The 16,660-nt window shown below is 39.3% G+C and overlaps 1 long non-coding RNA gene across 2 annotated transcripts in view; it reads right to left on the bottom strand.

The window, feature by feature from the left end:
• The window catches only part of LOC138249898 (uncharacterized), a 587,389-nt gene that overhangs the window by 116,111 nt on the left and 454,618 nt on the right, over positions 1-16,660 (bottom strand). For both annotated transcript variants that reach the window (XR_011194855.1, XR_011194856.1), the window contains one exon: positions 474-524. This is a non-coding gene — a long non-coding RNA (uncharacterized lncRNA). The remainder of the gene's footprint in view (positions 1-473; positions 525-16,660) is intronic.

A 16,660-nucleotide genomic window follows, 5' to 3' on the forward strand; every position in this document is an offset into this window, starting at 1 on the left:
ATGAAAACTTGAAACAACATTCTGCTCATGAAGCAGTCGGATATACTAATGCCATGTCTGTCTAAAATAAAGGATCCCAATTCCAAAAGGTACAGCAAAACCAATGGACACTGCTAAGATTACACAGATTCGCCAGCAAGGTACAGAAAAATGTAAGACTTCTATCTAAGTCATACTTCACCACAAAATATCATGGGCACTCCATTGCTTCACCACCCCTTCTTCGCCATGCTCTGTGCCTCCCACACACTTTTACCATTCCACCAATACAGCTAATCCACACATGGGAAGTTAGTGGGCTCAACTGTCAAATTATGGTGCCTGTCAATGGCATATGCAAGTCTTGTCTTCATCTACTTTCGACACCCCTTATTCCAGTTGTGTTTATGTTGAGAATTGTTCCAGAATGCACACACTTAAGAACATTGTTGTACAATGCATACTGTGAAATGAAATGAATAGATGTTACTTACCAAATGATAGCATTACAAAGATGTTTACTGCGTCATTTTAGTAGCTGTATTCTGTAAAACAAAATTGAGATTTTGAGGTTTTTTTTAATATAGCATTTTTTCTAGAAACTGCAATATGATTAATAGTTACAAAAACATTCTTACTCATACACAGATTTAATAGATGTTAAATGCGACTTAGGTTACATATTTTTTTGAGAATCGCCTAAGCTTACAAGCACTGACATATTACTACCAAGTGAAAAGACTGGGAAGAGACCCATTCAGCACAGATAATGCAAAAATTTGTAGTACAGAAAGCCTAACAGATATGGATATTCAAAATCATGTTTGAATACTTGATCAAATATTAATATTATATCACTTAAAGCAAAATAACTCACAGCTTGTTTACAAAAAATGGGTCCAGAACTTGATAATCTCGTCTATTACACAACTCTGTTTTATATTTATTTTTACTGCGTTTTCTTATGATAGGAAATACAAAAATCACTGGCATGAGTTATCCCCTCTCTCAAACAGGTTCAGCAGCTTTCTGCAAGAAATGCACAATGGCAAAGAATCTGTGCTCCCCAAGGTTAGAGATTTGTTAGAGGGTAAAGTGTTGCCATCACGCTATTTAACCAAAACATTTTTCTAAAACATGTTCGTGAACGTGGCCAGTATTCCATCAACGGATTATTAATTGCTCTACATGTCTGTACAACTTTAATAGTGCTGCACAACAAACTCACACTTGGATACTCTATTAAGAGAGATTAAACAAATGCAGCTCCAGAAAAGGATGTTTAACCTCATGTGTCTCAACACTGTGGTCCAATACATTTGAGGTTTTTTCATTGACAGCTTTCAACAAGTTATGATGCCTAGGACTCCACTTCAGGTGGAAACGTCAGTATCATCTGGCTATCAGAGACTGGAATATCATTCCACTGAAAACTCAAGCATTCTCATCAAAAACATGAGCAGCGATGAATCTTGAAAGGTTATTAAAATTCAGGAGCATACCACCCCAAGTAAGTGAAGTAAGGTGGCAGACATTTATTGGGACATATAGGTCTCAACCTGGAATCCTGACAGGGCCAACAATCTAACCCTCCAAAGTCAATAAACTGAGTATAATTAGATTGAGTAATAGTAATATCTGGAATTTACACCACACAGGGACATCAAAAAGTCTAATATGAATCCCATATGAAGAATTAGTTAGCATTGTCTATTAAAAGTCAGTAAATAGCTATTTTAAGTCAATGATGTCATTTTACATCTCATCAGTGATGTATAATGTAAAATGTTTATCACATGTAGTACTGACTACTGCGTTTAAGTCTTACAGTGTCCTTGTGGCCTCCAGAAAGTGGGGAGCATGGTCTTCCCCATGATGAATTTTTTTTTAGAGCATCTGAGAGCTTTCAGAAATGTTGATTTCATATATACTGGAGCAAGTTCCGTGAGATGTTGAAACTGTATCTTTTTTTTGGCATTGATAGGGTGGGCTTGACCTCACGAGGAGGGAACAGGGAGAAGAAGCTGAGGATTCTTGAGTCAGAATACATCATTCTCCTAGGCAACAAATCTCTAAATGGTTTAAACAAGGATAAAGAGGTGTTTGTACACATTGGATGAGTACCTGAATTACTTTAAGCATTCCTGACGTTGTGTTCTGACTCCTTGTGGATGATGCAACTGTATTTTATTTTTATTTTGGCAACTGGTTAGGGCCATTTCCATGCCTCTTTCTGTATTTCCTAAAGCAGTCAACTTTTGCATATTGTGTACCTTCTATGTACTCCTCTGTTTTTTAACCCTTCCCTTCACATGCAGTGTCCCTCTTTGATGCAATATACCTTATGTGGATAGATATATGTTGTGTTTTTAGTTTGAAGTGTTATTTTTGTTTTTTCTCTGAAAGACTCCAATTTTCATGCAAGGGGGAAGTGGGTATGTTTGATTAGGTCACTTGACCTCGATCTCAAACAAGTGATTTAATTTGCTTAAACCCTGATTATTTAAGGGGCTGCTGATATGATTTTAGGTCACCTGACCTTAATTGTGTTTCAACTTGAGTCTCTAATGTAATGATGATTAGACAATATGGACAGTATGAAATACCTATTTGTTATATGTTTTTATGACAGTATTTACCATATTGTGCAGTCCCTATCTATAATGTGTGAATATGAATCCCTCTCCCTTAATGCCTTTGGTCGGGGGTCTGTCTTCAGGCTTCTATCAAGGTTTGCAGGTTATGTTTATGGAGACAATGACACGCTGTGTCTGTTTTCTATATTCATTATTGTTGGAACACTTGTGACAATGACACCTGCTGATTTTAGGCTGTGACAAAGACCGTAAGTTGGAAACGCGCTGCCAGCAAGAATAAATCTTTACTGGACAACACAGTCCTAGACTGTGACTTTTCTTGCATCCCAGACTGGGGGATGCAGAATTTCTTTGTGTATGCACACGAGTTCTCACACCTGTGATTCGCACCGGCCCTGAGTGTCAGAAGTAACTGGCTTCTGTGAGGGATCCTTTCTCACTATATATATATATATATATATATATATATATGTATATATATATATATATATATATACATATATACACAGAATATAGATATACATATATAGCAATATTTATTTAAGTCTGCATTGCAATTCCTGCAGACCCACAGAGGCTTATTTTTCCTTGTCCTTTCCTTTTTTTGTATTTCCATGTCATGTTTGGCACAATTAACTTACTTTGTTTCAAGGGCGATTACCTCTACCAAATGTAATGCCATTTCTGTTTTGATTCAGCATAGACCAGTGTTGCTAATACTGATAAGTAACCAGTATAGGAAACATGAAATCTGGGTTGTTCGCTGCCACTTCATCCTCATGTACAATCTCTGACTTCAGAAACATTTCTTCATCTCACCTAAGGAATTCAGCAGTGCCCACAAACTTTCAATACACCTCTCTGGATCCATCCTCATGCCCATGTTGTTTGTATTGCTCACAGACAGGCATATCTATCCATATCTTCTTGTCTATTGGTTTGTTGACCATCATTATTCAAATCCCAGGAGACAGAATTTAGGTGCATTTGGGAGTTGCAATATTAAAAGACAATTACAAAATGGCACACCTCAAGGATTTCTCAGTATAAACTGATCACCATTGGACAGTGATAGCTATCAATCTTCAAGCCTATGTGCAACCTAGACTTCGAGACTATATTGTTCTATTATGCTAAATTCACTCTTCTACCAAGCACAATCATGATCTCTCCACCACCTCATTAGCAGACAATGATGCTGCAACCACATCACTCTACAGTGATCTTATATAAATAGTGTCCCCTAAAGTCCATATTCTCCTCAAAATGGAATTTGCTGGTCACAAAACAATACACCCAAAACAATGTGCGTAACTAGCAGAAAAATTACACACTTCGGAATCTGACTATTGATTAGTATGTATGGAAATTCTTCACATAGCGACAGGAGTCTTGGACAGAAGTGAGAGCCTTGAAAAACATTCTCGAGGGACCGCTCCTGCATTTGCTACTCCATAATAATAAAATTCTGCATCATCTACCTTTAGAAAGAATCTTGACAATCATTTATTGAAACTATTTACTTTCTATCTGTAAAGCAATTTCATACACTTTCCTATCTCCATCTTGTTTAATCACATTTACCTAGCAACATAATTATAAAATACTACATCTTAAAAATAAATATAGTGTAACCGTTGTCGCTTTCTAACGTATTTATGAAAAATATGTACTCATCTTTATAGTAGCTATTATTATAATATCTACAAATTGTAGTAGTATTACCAATATTATTTCCCTTCCTCTTCCTGTCTAAGCACTTGGACGCATAAACTTCACAACATCTGCAAACACAGCTCAAGTTGATACCGTTCAAGTAGCTCCTTTCGCATCCTTCTCCTTTCTTTACTATTGCAGCTTCCTCTTTGTAGTTCTTAAGGATCCTTCTCTCTGTCCCCTTTCATTTAAACTTTAGCAGGTTGCCATTGATATTCAGTACCCTTTTTAACTCTACTTTCTGGCACACACATATCCTTAGCTTATTTCTACCCCGAATCTTCCTTTTGCTTTCAGTAGCAAATTCGACTTTATAAGCATTATTTTCCGTAATACACAGACATTCACAAGCTTATTAGTACAGTGCAAAGATCAAATACCATGGTATCGCCATGGCATGCACAAACAGTGCTTACTGCCTTACAGATTAATGCTGCAATATCTTTACACAGGAAAACAAATTCAATAATATCAGAACATATTCTATGTCACTCTATCTCATAGGATGCACGTAACCACTTGTTTCATCGTTCTAGTTAAATGCCTTTTTAAATAAATTCTACTCCTCAAAATGCAGCGTGTAATAAACTAAGCAATTCCACAATAAGTAATTTCCTGTGTATTACTGTTGTTAAGGGAAGGAATGGCAGTATAACTGGTTGGGGATTTTTGTCTACACTATACACATTCAAATAAATATACACATCCACACAAACACAAGAATAATATGGTTTGGTGTTTTATTCCACAAACTGCAGTGGTATAAACTCAATAAACATAATGTTGTTCCCAATTTATGTATGCAGGGTAGGCTCTAGGGGTGTGCCACTGGTGCAGCCGCACTGGGAACTGACCTGGAAGGGGGGCAAGGTCATCAACGGTGGGTGCTGTGTTGAGCAATAACTTTTGATTTTAAATAACTTGCTGCAGAGTTCCTTATGGGTCCAGCTTTCGGGCAGAAATAAAAATATTAAGACAACTCTTGTGATTAGTGCTCCTGCTAGAGAGAGAGAGTTGGAGTTTTGTCTAGTGGCAGTTTTGACTCACCATAAAGTAGCACAGACTGTTAATATGCCTGCTGCAAGGATAGATCTGTATTTTATGTGGATAGCTCAGTAGATTAGCCCTTTACCTGTGCTTTAAAACAAATTAAATGTAAGAGAGAGAGGGGCTTTGGAGAGATGAGGGGCACTTTAGCAGGGTGGTGGTGAGGAAATGCGAGGAGCCAGTCATGGATGGGGAAAAGGTGCCAAAAAAGATTGTCGCACTGACTTCCACCAGCACTAAAGCAATCCCTATACATATATGGGTTTTATCAATCACAATGGGAACCATCAAACAGCTCAACAAAGCTTTACCATTCTCAAGACTAAGTGGATTAGCATTATGCTGAATGGAGAAACAAATTATGTGGCAAGTTTATATAAGGTCATGGGCAGGTTTTGAGATTTAAAATACAAATCACCCAAATCTGTTTTCACATCATCTAACAAACTGGGTGCCTGATTACAACTTTGGCAGAGGGGGTTAATCCGTCCCAAATGTGACGGATATCCCACCCGCTGTGTACGACTTCCATAGGATATAATATAATGGACTTGTAATACGGCGTGCAGGATATCCGTCACATTTGGGACGGATTAACCCCCTCCGCCAAAGTTGTAATAAGGCCCTAAATATTTAAATCCAAACCAGAAATATATGAACAACATAAACTATACTGAGTTAGCCTTGTCTTAAAATGATACATTGGCTCCATATAAGGATACTAAACACATTTTTTACTCTAAGTAATTTTAGTAAATGCCCCTTGAAATCTTGGGCAGATTTACTAAGGGCTTGCATTGCCCTTGTGTCTCTCAAGGCAATGGAAGCCTTTAAGTCATATTTACTAACCCACACAAAGCCACTTTGCACAGCTCTATGTGACTTAGAGTAAGGCAAGGCAGTGCAAATCGCTGCCGTGTGTTACTCTCCATTGGGATGGTGTTCTACATGTTTCTTGGGGGTGGGGGGGGGTCCCATGCAACCACCCATGGATTTTGCCGCATTCACAGATGTACTAAAAATAGTAAACCTGAGAATATGTCAAAATGCTATGCTATCCCAACAGAGGCGTATCGATGATAAATATGTTCATTTCTCTTCGTTATTTCCCCTTTCTACATGTGGTGCATTCTGCAGCATACACAAAGAAAACAATATGTCTCTGAGGATTACTTTTGTGCAGGAAGATGTACCTTCCTGCACAAAAAACAATCCTGGCTGTTCTGCAGGCCCCTTGCACCATGGCACAAAGGTGCCTGTGTTGGTGCAAGGCAACACTCAGTGCGCCAGATCGGGGAGAGAGCAGAAATGCGTCTTTCCTGAGTAAATATGGTGCATTCGTGCTCTCTCCATTTGATGCAGGGCAGAAAGTAGTCTTGCTACATTGAGCTAAATGTTATAAATCTTGGTACTTGGAAAACAGTTAGAATTCTAAAGCTTTCTAAAACCACATCAAATTTCAGTCATAATATTTTCTACAGCACTCAACTATATAGAGCTATGGAAGAACTAATGCAGACTGAGCTTTTACACCTTTAACCATGTGTGTTCCTGTTCTGTTTCATAAAGCATCATGCTGACCCAATTTAAGTCCAGTAGAAAATACAATAAAAACTTATCCTGGCTGTCCAATGTTGACAAACCACAGTTGAAGCAGTTACAAACATAAGCAACCTGGCATGTAGCACATTCTTTCGATTTACTTCTTTCTACATAGAAAAGTTCTGGACAAAATAGGTCATGTTTTGGGAACAGAAAACCTTTTTTGTGGCCATAATTTGCTTTGATCAATGTTTTTTGCCATGTCTAAGGGAGGCCTGATTCCTAGGCACTGTGGCAATATGTCAATATCCATCACATAGATTGGCAATAATCTAGACACATTACCAGAAGTTCAATTCGTTTTATTCAAATACAAATAGGATTTCTTAACATTTATAAGAGAAGGGGAGTTCACCAGTAATACTATGCATACCTTTAATACTGAAGCAGTTGTGCCTGCTGCCAAGGGCTGTAGCAGTTGTTAAAGACCCTTCTACTGCTCTTTGACCTTCAGAAAGCCCAAGTTGGGGTAAAACTTCAACAACTTAAGAGACATCAGTACCTTCAATGGTCACGTCTATGGTTCAGAGGGTCCATGAGTGACCTTTTCTGGATAATGAGTGAGAGGCCAGGAAAAATGCATGCCCCCCACAATGAAAATATGGTGCTTAATGAGGTTAACTAACTTGTGCTAATAAATTGCCCACTAGAGCATATAATTCACATTCTTGGTAAGTAACTAGCATACTAGGAGAAAAAAGGTTTCAACAAACAGAAATAGCTTAATGCAGGCAAGCCTGTAATCTTCTGAAGGTACATCAGTTACCTACTAGCCTAAAACGGGAGAGGAATATTCAGAGTACATATTTTTAGCAACATAGGGCAAACTATCAATGGTTGAGCATGGTGCCATACAATAATCCTTGACCCACAAATTATTAAACTGGCCATTTGCCAAAGATTCAATTGGCTACGACCTTGAGACACCATTTCAGAGATCTCAGGCCCAATCGGGTCAGACATCCAGGGGACATATATCTCATAAGAATTGTTTTGGGCAACTATATTAGTAATGGCCTTTATACAAAGTTAAGAAAATAGAGGCAGAAGAATATAATGCACCTTGTGAAAGATCAAAAAGTGTCAATTTGGCTTCAAGTTAATAGCTCCAGAATGTCCATGCCTCCTCTTTATAGTGTTTATATCACTTGGTTACCAAATACATCCCTATAAGTAAGTTATGGACTGAGCTTGGTTTTCCATATATTGCAACATGTCTCTCAAGATCAAATAACTCTGCCTACAATAAACTTGGTCCTGGACAGCTCTGCCTCATATTATAAAAGTTCCCTAAAATGCTGGCCAATTTAAAGGAAAGTATGAAACCATGTCTTTTCTAAAGGAAAATGTAATTGTATGCTTTACGTATTAGATCACACTTTCTGATGTTGTACTTATGGAGTTTATTAAAATACTCGGCCTACACTGGCTGGCGATGTGGTGCTTAAAACTCCCAACAACTTTGGATGACACAGAAGAAGATGCTTTAACACAATGTGTATGGGGAATACTAGGAGCGGGCCCCTCTGGCCGATTTCACAGGGGAGTAGGTCACCGACTTGGTGATCTAAATAGTAGGCATGGAAAGTGATAGTGACGTTCGAGTGTTCAGAGACGGGCGGGGAGTGCCCTTTATGGACTAGGAGGTCTCACACACTTCTGGTGGGTTGAGTGCCTGGTAAATATAAGAAATACATGACTTGCCAGTTTGATTTGCTGGTAGATGGAGTTTTTGGAAGTATTCGCTCTGACTAGTGCACCTTCTGAGCCAGTTGGAACCAGGGAAAGGTAGCGCCTCTATACTCACTGAATACTTCCCCAATTAATTGCTGAGGTCTCACACACATTATAGTGTCATGCTTCATCATTTGACCACCTATCCCCACCGAGGTAAGATAATACTATCTGGGCGGACTCAAACTTGTTGTTAAATGAACTCTGAGGGAGTGCTGAAATTTGATAAAGCGTGGATCCAGTTGAAGAGAAATAAATTCTAAAATTACCTCACAAATCACCTGTATAGTTCAATATTTTAATGACGGTGTTTGTTGGTAAGATTAAAAACAATATGAGACAATCTTGAACATAATGGTTCAAGGTGTCCTACAGAATTCCATGTCTACTGTTTAGATCACCAAGTCAGTGACCTACTCATCTATAAAACGGGCCAGAGGAGCCCTCTCCTGGTAACCCCCATACATGTTGTGTTATAGGTTCAAGTATAAGGGAGATTGTATGGGGTTGATGTACTCCCAGTACTCTCTTTTCGTGTAATAGTACCGAAGAAGATGCAACAGTCATAGTGGGGCATAGTAGGATATTTGAAGTCCGTGCTTCAGTTAAAAACATCTGAAGCACCAGGAAATGTCTTGGTACCCTAAACATTCTTGAACTCGGACCACTTAGGTTTTTGCAACTATTATTAGGACAATTAATGGCTTGGCATTGTGAAGACACATGTCTTCAGGGCACTGAAAATGTTCCTAGAACTATTTCCCCTACAGGTGAAAACAGACTCTGAATGTCTACGAGCACATAACTGAACTGCGAAAACGAGCCGAGAAATCGTTAGGAAGCAAGAAATAATATTTTTAAGCACATTTAAGCTCCCAAACTGAAAAGATGCCAGAAGCTGTGCAGTAATTCCCACTAAAGAGGGTGTAACACTAACCCTCACCATACCTATATGTTATTGCGTTGATTTGCAATTGGATTTATATTGTATATGGCACATTCCGATGCACTCAAAATGCCTATCATTTTTGTGTGGGCCAAGTGCTTGTTAATGTTTACCTTCCCTTCCTACATCCACACACTTGAAAAAGCAGTCCCCCGAGCCAAGCACATTCCAAAATAAACAAAAAACTGCACCTCCAGCAGAAACAGTAAAGATTTCCCGCAATAAAAGCATACACTTCGCCAATCTCCCGTTTGAGCTTGGAGCTTCCTCCTCACTCTACGAGGTACCATGTTTCAGCTGTTTTCCTTTTGCTGCACTTATCATTCTTCAGGTCACCTACCACTGTGAGGCCCTTCCTCAAGAGTTTTGGTTCAAAACCAGGAATGGAGTTTAAGCGGCAGCACAACTGGCTCTCCACGTTAGCGGCTAGGTCTAGAGAGACTGAAAAAGATGACCTATGCTTTATTGGCCATTACTGATGTGTATGTGTTAAATCGTCTGAAGCTCCCCTACCATTTACTATTTGAACAAAGTATCTCACCAAGGGGTTTCCTTTTTAAGGTTATAAACTCTGAAGTGAATTACAATATCCTTTTTATCTATGCAGCAGGGGATTTTATTCCTTTTAGTACAAAGCTGCACTCTTAAAATCCTGATCTCTTGCTCCATTTAAGGAAATACATCGTATGATTACTGATACGTAAATCATTATCTGTGCTGGGAACAGATAACCCCTCCAAGAAGCAGTTTGTTGCAAACATGTATGCTGCGCGGATAGCTGGAATTCATTTTACAAATTTGGAACTGATAACCTGTACATAAATTCCGTTTTCCTTGTAATGAATTTCTGGGGTACAATACATAAACATACACAGTAAATGCTTTCATGTATGCTAATTAAGGTGTACTTTTACATAAAAAATGTTCAAAACAGTGGCTTAACGCAAAATGATATGCACCGCCCCCTTCCCCCGCCCCCTGCAGAATGTAAAAAAGGGCTCCTTAGTCTCCCATGTCTCACAGTTATCCGTTGGTCTTAGGCTATATGGGGCCCTCTCGGAGGACTGAGGGGGTCCTGAAAGGTTGGGGGCCCCTGCAAAGCAGGGACAGTAGGGCATGTTATGCCCCTGGTTCAAAAGAAAGAGTTCATAAATTACCTCCACTTGCAATTCTGCTCAAAGACCTACCTTTTAAAATGCACTGACTCAGGTGGCAGACAATGTGGAGATACAAATGACCTGTAATAACACTACAGTAAAGTAGAGATGCCATTTTCTTATTACAGGTAACTAGTGATACCACAACTCGACTGTAACAGGGAACTTAGAAGGTATGTTTGGGTTTTATGTATTCTCAATATGTGACAATGCTGTGTCTCAATGAATGCGATTATAACACACTACATCTTCATTTTTATAACGGAAAATGTACAACTCTTTGTGCTGTTAACAAATATACTTTTGGCAGAAAGATGTGCATCTATGTTGTAACACATCACAGTAATCTGCATACTTCAACAATTTGGGTGTAATAGTGTTCGTTTATACGAAGCAGTACACAACAAATGACTGATCATGAAACGTGCCTACCGCTAGTGTTTACTTTTGAGTCTGAGTAAATTTGCAGTCGGTGTTGGTACTTCAGACACTGCAAAGCTGAAGTAGAGTTTCCATGTAATTTTCAAAATTCCCTGCTCAAAAAATACGTCAAGATTCCACTTGCAAAATAAATTCTAAAACGAATGTAAATAAAAATTATACTTGCTATGGATGCCTAGTCGAGAATACACCATAGAGGAAGTCTTGTGAACTATGCAGTTGTGTTTAAAGATCGCTACTGGAGTACAAAGGAAGTAAATGGCTCTACTTCCGAGGGTTAAACACTTTCCACAATTACACACAGTGTGAAGGGTGCATCAAGTTCTCTACACATTCCTGTGCTTCCTGCCCTGCTCATGTCGCTTATCCATTTCATGAGGCATTGTCCTTTTACTGGTTTCCATAGTTGGGTGTGAAATCCAAGCCACGAAGGCCCTCACTTGCATCCATCAAACACATCAGCTTCTCAATTCCACAGACAATGCAAGCAACTCACTACATCTTGAGGACTGTGAGGTCCAATTTATCAAGAATGACATTCTAAATCTCCAGCAGTTTAAGGGTTTCTTTACATGTGTTATAACATAAAGCCAACTAAAACAATGTCTTCTCTGCATGCCAATTCAACATGTTAACACACCATCAAACACAAATGGTGTCTTTGAAAAAATGTATAATAGCAAGTTGTAAATTATGAAAATAAAAACGCAATCTCTGACAAAGAATGCAAATGCATAACATTCGCTTTCACTGACTTAAGTTAGGTTTTGGGCCAGATTAATTGTCTGACATTTCACATCTTTACAATGTTTAGGCACAGGCAATGCCAGTAATTTGCTGTCAAGTGAGGAAACCAGGAATACAACCCAGATCCATAAACTCCAAAGTTGACATCTCCTCTCCTGCAACAAGCATATTTCTTGTTATTTGAAAACACAAGATGACATCTAATAAATAAACAAGATGAAGCTCATTGCTTCATTCAATACCCAAGCATTTTTGAGCAAGGACATTTCAAAGTGAAAAAAACAAACGTGGCCCAAGAGTAGCATTTAAAGTTAGAGGTTGGCCATGAATAAACGTTTACAGCTGCAGAAAACTACAGGAAACTGGAGATTTCAGGGCAACAAAACAAATAAGCATAATATATGCCTACATACTATCAGTCTACTAGAAAATTGCAGGAAAGTGGGTTGTTGTTTGACTAGGGTGTGAGCCCTGGTCAAGCATCAGCCACAACACTTGTCAAGTTGAGGCACACGCCAACTCTAAATTACCCTCTGTTCAACCATCTGGTAGCTTGCACAGAGCAGAGGCAATGTGTAAAGTATGTGTTCAACACTTCAAACAGTAAGAAAGTGAAAACACCATACAAAAAAGAATCTCACACCAAATTAGAAAAATAGAGCTTTCTTCAATAAATAAGACCAAAACAACAAAAAAAAAAATCAGTATAACTGGAGTGTGCAATTTTAAAACTTTCAGTGAAAATAGTGACAAAAAGCACAAAGTGCCAACTCTGGAAATCTGGTTGTGCAGGACCGGGACAAAGTCACAAGTTCAGGTGCATGTGATGGAGTGTTGGGCTTGCTACAGGGACAGTTAGCCTGCTGAACAAAGCACCTTAAATCCTGGTTTAAGAAAACATCTGAAACAAAGAGGTGCATTAAGTTCAATACTACAAATTTGTTATATAAATGTATTTTACTGGGATAACAGTTGGTTTCTCACCTTAGTTAAATATTTTTACTTCCATTTATGTTTACCACAATATATTACTATCCAGTTTGCTGCTTAGAAAGTGCCTAATCATTTACGTTTTTCTAGGATACTTGTCCTGGCATTTAGAATCTTTACCATTCTGTGATCTTGTCAATAGTAGGCCATTCAGAGGGGAAAAGGTCACTGCTCAGTACCTCACCCCATGGTGAAAAAAAAACACAGGTCAAGTTTTAGGACACTGGTAAAACCACAATACTTTAATGTGTGTATATATTTAAAATACAATAAATGTCCAATGTTAGTGTCATATATGTGTAAAAGAATGTGTGGTACTATGAACTAATTAACAGCATATCTTAAAATAGGTATTTAAATATGGCCATACTACCAAAATAAGTAAGCCTACATTTATGATTATTAATTCCACTTTAACAATATTTTAGGAGCTAATATGTGTATTACGTATCTGCAGGTCAATATTATGACAGCAATAATGTGGTACAAGTCTATGTCTCACACAAAGGATGGTCTACTTTACAGGGAGTGCAGAATTATTAGGCAAATGAGTATTTTGACCACATCATCCTCTTCATGCATGTTGTCTTACTCCAAGCTGTATAGGCTCGAAAGCCTACTACCAATTAAGCATATTAGGTGATGTGCATCTCTGTAATGAGAAGGGGTGTGGTCTAATGACATCAACACCCTATATCAGGTGTGCATAATTATTAGGCAACTTCCTTTCCTTTGGCAAAATGGGTCAAAAGAAGGACTTGACAGGCTCAGAAAAGTCAAAAATAGAGAGATATCTTGCAGAGGGATGCAGCACTCTTAAAATTGCAAAGCTTCTGAAGCGTGATCATCGAACAATCAAGCGTTTCATTCAAAATAGTCAACAGGGTCGCAAGAAGCGTGTGGAAATACCAAAGCGCAAAATAACTGCCCATGAACTGAGAAAAGTCAAGCATGCAGCTGCCACGATGCCACTTGCCACCAGTTTGGCCATATTTCAGAGCTGCAACATCACTGGAGTGCCCAAAAGCACAAGGTGTGCAATACTCAGAGACATGGCCAAGGTAAGAAAGGCTGAAAGACGACCACCACTGAACAAGACACACAAGCTGAAACGTCAAGACTGGGCCAAGAAATATCTCAAGACTGATTTTTCTAAGGTTTTATGGACTGATGAAATGAGAGTGAGTCTTGATGGGCCAGATGGATGGGCCCGTGGCTGGATTGGTAAAGGGCAGAGAGCTCCAGTCCGACTCAGACGCCAGCAAGGTGGAGGTGGAGTACTGGTTTGGGCTGGTATCATCAAAGATGAGCTTGTGGGGCCTTTTCGGGTTGAGGATGGAGTCAAGCTCAACTCCCAGTCCTACTGCCAGTTCCTGGAAGACACCTTCTTCAAGCAGTGGTACAGGAAGAAGTCTGCATCCTTCAAGAAAAACATGATTTTCATGCAGGACAATGCTCCATCACACGCGTCCAAGTACTCCACAGCGTGGCTGGCAAGAAAGGGTATAAAAGAAGGAAATCTAATGACATGGCCTCCTTGTTCACCTGATCTGAACCCCATTGAGAACCTGTGGTCCATCATCAAATGTGAGATTTACAAGGAGGGAAAACAGTACACCTCTCTGAACAGTGTCTGGGAGGCTGTGGTTGCTGCTGCACGCAATGTTGATGGTGAACAGATCAAAACACTGACAGAATCCATGGATGGCAGGCTTTTGAGTGTCCTTGCAAAGAAAGGTGGCTATATTGGTCACTGATTTGTTTTTGTTTTGCTTTTGAATGTCAGAAATGTATATTTGTGAATGTTGAGATGTTATATTGGTTTCACTGGTAATAATAAATAATTGAAATGGGTATATATTTGTTTTTTGTTAAGTTGCCTAATAATTATGCACAGTAATAGTCACCTGCACACACAGATATCCCCCTAACATAGCTAAAACTAAAAACAAACTAAAAACTACTTCCAAAAATATTCAGCTTTGATATTTGAGTTTTTTGGGTTCATTGAGAACATGGTTGTTGTTCAATAATAAAATTAATCCTCAAAAATACAACTTGCCTAATAATTCTGCACTCCCTGTATGTGTTCACCTAGCCACTTCCAGCTTCATAATCCCAAGTAGCATTTGTGTTAATGGAGCAATGTAACCGGCCTACTTTCTTTCAAATTAGGTCTTCCTTGTTCTACAATACATCAGTGATGAGTGTCTGAAATCTGTCTGCGGTGGATCACACCACCAAAAACTTACAGAAACCACTCACTTAGCCAAGATTAGCGTTGCCTTTTATGTACTGCGATTATGCACCACCCAAAGTATTGTTTAATGTAGTTCTTCTGAAAGCAATCAGTGGTACGTCTTACTTCAGCTTTTCAGTTGAATTTGCGTATTTTTTTGTCAATACCTAGACTGGATGTTCTCCAGCAAAGTAAGTGATTTGTATGTTCCACCTTCTTTAGACTTTCCGAGAGATGCACTTGAAAAATGTTAGGAATATAAATTCAATTCATGCCAAGAAGAGCTCTTTGTCTTTTAAAAGTTCTAGGGGGAGTTTGTGATGACTCAATTACTGCAACAAACAGGGCCGGACAGGTCTTTCATTCCACCAAGCATTTCCCAGGAGGGTTGGAGCCCTTGGAGGGTGGTTTAAAAGGCCCACAGCTGCTCCTGGAGCCTCTGCCACTTCCACAAGCTCCTGGAGGTTAATTGCAACAGGCACCAGGAGCCATCAAAAGAGAGAAAAAGAGAGGGAGCGATGGGGAAGTAGAAAGAAAGTCACGACAGAGTGAGAAGAGAGAGCATGGCCGTAAATTCTCCAAAATGCCAGGGGTAATGGAAGTGACATCACACGGCCTTTGACCTCCACTTTCACTCACACACACATACGTATACAGCCCGACAAATTCACACCCACATACACTCTCTCACATACTCACGCTCTCACCGGCAAGCATGCACACAAAATACATTTTAAAGCATTTTTTAATTACCTCAGCTGCCACTTAAAAGCATATTCCAGCTAACAGTACCCCGTTTTTATAACACTAATAGTGAATAAAATATTATTATTTACTATTCGTGTATTAAAAAATTGACAAAAAACAAAGAGAGTGGAGCCCCAACTGGCCTCCACAAGGACGAGCAGCAACTGTGTTTCCGGCATCGAATCTGCCACCTCTAAGGCCAGGGGTCACAAAGGCAGTGCCAGGGGTAGCAAAGGACAAGCGCGACCCCTTGGCGAATGACATCCATGGGAGAGAGGGAGGATGGATAGAAAGAAAGAGCTAGCACGCGGAGGCGAACCGAGCAGAGCTGGCTTAGACATTTTTGGCAGGTCTGCTTATGGTTCCTGAGACCGGCCCAGGCAACAGGCTATACAAAGAACCAGGGTGGAAGGGATTTTAAAAGTTTGTCATTTTTGACGTATGCTTCACTTTCTTATACTCTTCTTTTGAACCTATTCAGTTTTACTAAGCCTGGGATAGTAAAAACACCGTTTTAGATCATAGATGCACGTGATGTGTAAGTAAAAATGTGTGGCTGCCTACCAACATACACATATCCTTAAGAGACTTACTTGCCTGTACTTTCACCCAATGTCCCTGCACCTTATCTAACATTACCTGTATTGAAAATAAGCCTTTCCCTAACCTATAAAGACAGACAGAGCACTTCTTGTTCTACACCTTGAAATGCATCCAA

Source organism: Pleurodeles waltl, chromosome 8 (assembly GCF_031143425.1).
Source record: "Pleurodeles waltl isolate 20211129_DDA chromosome 8, aPleWal1.hap1.20221129, whole genome shotgun sequence".
In the NCBI taxonomy this organism is placed as follows: domain Eukaryota; kingdom Metazoa; phylum Chordata; class Amphibia; order Caudata; family Salamandridae; genus Pleurodeles; species Pleurodeles waltl.